Raw genomic sequence first — 4,975 nt, forward strand, 5'->3', positions numbered from 1 at the left:
GACATCACACAGACATACTTCGCACGGGAACGCGCAGAGGCCAGTGCGGATTTAACTTGAGCACATTTGTTTCGTCCTCTATCACAGTATCTTTGAAGTCTATTATAATGTAATTATGACCCTATATCACCAGTTTGATGGACATTCAGATTGACATATGCTCTGATAAGGAACTGATAAAGTAGTATTGGCATTGCATCAGTTTGAATTTACCTGTCAGGCAATGAGAAACAAAGACTTTGGCCTACTATGTCATTGTAGCAATTCCAGTCATTGCATATTTCTGATGGAGAAAGATAGCTTACCAAATTAATGCTTGAATTCCTTACTTGTCTAGTGGTTCATTTATTTGTAAAATAAATATGCATCACTGAACACTAGGTGAAGTGTAAGCCTCCACATTATTGCTCTGTTTCCAGAAATAAAATGAGCAATGAGGTTTCCTGTAAATTGTGAAATGTAACATTAAATTCCAGAGCAGACAGACAGCCACAGAGAAAATTAGTTTTCCAAGATATAATTGTGCGTATATGCATGGAAGGACAGGGAGCACACTTTTTCCAGCTGGAGAAAACACAGACTAACTGAACTGGGACAAAGCCAAATGCAGCACCGTTGTGTGTAATGAACTATATGTATCAGATGCAATTCCATTTCAAGAGTTTCAAATTGTTGGGGTCTCTTGCGATGTTGAGATTTGTTGTAGTTCTTTATGAATTGCATTCATTTCCCCCAGACCTTCCTGTTCTATTAAATCACCAGGGATAGGCTATAGTAAGTAGCTTGGAGAGGTAAAACAAACGGAATATGATATAAGTACGCATACTGCGTATCTGCAAATGTGATTTCACTTATCACTGCATTCAAACATCAGTATCATATACTGAGAATGTATGAAGACCCTTTGGAGAATTAGGCTGCTTCCAATCAATGCAATTTGTTTTATGGACTGTCTGAACAAGCAGTAGCTGTTGTAAAAGAATAGCCACTGCTGTGACTTAAATTAAATGTGATTTCAAACCATCTGTTACTCTTCTTACTGTCTAGAATATAATTTAGATAAGGGAGGAAATGTATCTTCTAAATCTAACTAAAGCAATTAAAATAGCAACAAGATCAGACTGTGTTCCCCTTCCACAGCCAAAATCAGGGTAGCCTAATATTCAGTACGGAAAGGCTCAATTATCACCTGAGTATGGTACCTGGCTGATAAGCTGATGCCCATGTGAAACCCACAAGCCAAGGCTCGTGCAAGACTACTTACATACTTACTCGTTTACATGTGAAACCCAAGGTACTCATGAATGACTGACCTAATACTCCATAGGCAGAATATGTGATTATCCAAATTAGCCTAATCTGATATGAGGAAGGTGACAAAGCTACCACATATCTGAATTTTAACAGTAGCCCTTTGTACTGTCGCTCACTGCAAAAAGCCATGAATGACTCATTTACATACTTATTTTCCACACATGATCTTTTTTCCCTATCTTAATGTCTCCCACTGCTGATGCCATTAGTGAATGATTCAGAGCAGCATTTTGTGCTCAGGGGGAATGCAATTAGGATACATTTTTCTTCTCAAATTAAAGTGATGGTGATGGAATCCATGGGATAGATTTAAACGAGTCCATTTGACCCCCTTGATTAATAAATATATTTCTTTCCATGAACATGATTCCAGAATTATCCCTGCTTGTCCCTTTGAAAACAGCCCAGGGTCTATTAATAGAGGTTTCTTAGAGATGACCTTGTTGTGACAAGGAGGTGTCTGAGCTCACTCCACGCCAGAGCTGTCTGCTGTCTCCAACAGCTGGGCATTTTGGGTAGAGAAAAACTCTAATGTCTGTCTTGTAGAATGTGTCGTGCTTTATAACCCCTTCTAATCTGTTGGGTTCATGCTAAATCATTGCTACTATGGGTTTTTATTGGTTGGATGAATTGTAGTAGCTACAAGTATAAGGTGAGACACATGGCTGAGGAGGGAATTTGGCATCCACTATTCAAGAACTGAATGACTTCACTTGAATAGGAAATATACTGAATAAAAACATAAACGCAACATGCAACAATTTCAATAATTTCACTGAGTTACAGTTCATATAAGGAAATCAGTCAATTGAAATAAATTCATTAGGCCCTAATTTATGGGGTTCACATGACTGGGCAGGGGCACAGCCATGGGTGATCCTGGGAGGGCATAGGCCCACCCACTGGGGAGCCAGGCCGAGCCAATCAGAATAAGTTTCTCCCCAATAAAGAGCTTTATTACAGACAGAAATACTCCTGTTTCATCAGCTGTCTGGGTGGTTGGTCTCAGATGATCCTGCAGGTGAAGAAGCCAGATGTGGAGGTCCTGGGCTGGCATGGTTACACGTGGTCTGTAGTTGCCAAATTCTCTAACACAACGTTGGAGACGGCTTATGGTAGAGAAATCAACATTCAATTCTCTGGCAGCAGCTCTGATTCCTGCAGCCATCTGTGGCGTTGTGTTGTGTTACAAAACATTTTAGAGTGGCCTTTAATTTTCCCAGCACAAGGTGCACCTGTGTAATGATAATTCTGTTTAATCACCTTCTTGATATGTCACACCTGTGAGGTGTATAGATTATCTTGGTAAAGGAGAAATGCTCACTAACAGGGTTGTAAACAAATTTGTGAAATTTTAGAGAAATAAGCTTTTTTATGGGTATGGATCATTGCTGGGATCTTTTATTTCAGCTCATGAAACATGGGACCAGCACTTTATATGTTACATTCATATTTTTGTTCAGTATAGAACTATCAACTTGAGGTTTCCAGGGTTAGAGTAGTGCAGAAGTAAGAAAGAAGAGGAAGATGGGTCAAGGGGGAGGGATCCTGAGAGGAGTGATGTGAGTAGTAGATCTGTACCAGTACAGAGGGATAAGCCAACAAGTGATATATGCTTCAGTAAGATTGGATTTTTTTCATTTATAGCAATGGTTATCAATTGTACTGCAGGGATGGAACATAAGTTGCAGAAATATTAGGTTATGGTGGCAGCTGCAGAGAGGTATTTGGATGTACGAGACCTGATGTCAGAAGAGTTACAAGGTGTGTTGAGTGGTGGTGTCCCGTCCTTTCAAGCTGTTGGCCTGAGGTAGGACTAGATAGATGTAAATAGTGGAGTAGGGTGGTATGTTTTTAGTGAGCGTAGGATTAGATGGTAGGGTATTTGTTGTATTTGTATTTATATAGAGCACCTGTCAAAAGTTTGGACACACCAACTCATTCTAGGGTTTTTCTTTATTTGTACTATTTTCTACATTGTATAATAATAGTGAAGACATAAAAACTATGAAATAACACATATGGAATTATGTAGTAACCAACAAAGTGTTAAACAAATCCAAATATATTTTATATTTGAGATTCTTCAAAGTAGCCATCCTTTGCCTTGATGACAGCTTTGCACACTCTTGGCATTCTCTCAACCAGCTTCATAAGGTAGTCACCTGGAATGCATTTCAATTAACAGGTGTTCCATGTTAAAATAGAAGGTAGGGCTATTTGGTAAAAGACCAAGTCCATATTATGGCAAGAACAGCTGAAATAAGCAAAGAGAAATGACATTCCATCATTACTTTAAGACATGAAGGTCAGTCAATACGGAAAATGTCAAGAACTTTGAAAGTTTCTTCAAGTGCAGTCGCAAAAACCATCAAGCACTGTGATGAAACTGGCTCTCATGAGGACCGCCACAGGAAAGGAAAACCCAGAGAAACCTCTGCTAGAGAGGATAAGTTCATTAGAGTTACCAGCCTCAAAAATTGCAGCCCAAATACATGCTTCACAGAGTTCAAGTAACAGACACATCTCAACATCAACTGTTCAGAGGAAACTGTGTGAATCAGGCCATCATGGTCAAATTGCTGCAAAGAAACCACTACTAAAGGACACCAATAATAAGAAGAGACTTGTTTGGGACAAGAAACACAAGCAATGGACATTAGACCAGTAGAAATCTGCCCAAATTTGAGATTTTTAGGTTCCAACCTCCATGTCTTTGTAAGACGCAGAGTAGGTGAACGGATGGTCTCCGCATGTGTGGTTCCCACCATGAAGCATGGAGGAGGAGGTGTGATGGTGCTTTGCTGGTGACACTGTCTGTGATTTATTTAGAATTCAAGACACACTTAACCAGCATGGCTACCACAGCATTCTGCAGCGAAACGCCATCCCATCTGGTTTGCGCTTAGTGGGACTATCATTTGCTTTTTAATAGGACAATGACCCAACAAACCTCCAGGCTGTGTAAGGGCTATTTGACCAAGAAGGAGAGTGATGGAGTGCTGCATCAGATGACCTGGCCTCCACAATCACCCGACCTCAACCCAGTTGAGATGGTTTGGGATGAGTTGGACCACAGAGTAACGGAAAAGTAGCCAACAAGTGCTCAGCATATGTGGGAACTCCTTCAAGAATGTTGGAAAATGATTCCAGGTGAAGCTGGTTGAGAGAATGCCAAGAGTGTGCAAAGCTGTCATCAAGGCAAAGGGTGGCTACTTTGAATCATCTAAAATATTAAATATAATTTTTATTTTTTAACACTTTTTTGTTTACTACATGATACCATGGGGCAGATACCATGGGTTTACTACATGATACCATGGGGCGACAGGTAGCCTAGTGGTTAGAGCGTTGGACTAGTAACCGAAAGGTTGCAAGGTTGAATCCCTGAGCTGACAAGGAAAAATCTGTCGGTCTGCCACTGAACAGGCTGTCATTGAAAATAAGAATTTGTTCTTAACTGACTTGCCTAGTTAAATAAAGGTAAAATACCATATGTATTATTTCATCGTTTTTATGTCTTCACTATTATTCTACAATGCAGAAAATAGTAAAATAAGAAAACCCCTTGAATGAGTAGGTGTGTCCAAATTTTTGACCGTTACTGTATATTTATTTGTTTTTAAGCAAAGTGTAAGGGAGTTATACTCCAGTCTAGTAG

The sequence above is a fragment of the Salmo salar genome, chromosome ssa06 (assembly GCF_905237065.1).
Source record: "Salmo salar chromosome ssa06, Ssal_v3.1, whole genome shotgun sequence".
Lineage (NCBI taxonomy): Eukaryota > Metazoa > Chordata > Actinopteri > Salmoniformes > Salmonidae > Salmo > Salmo salar.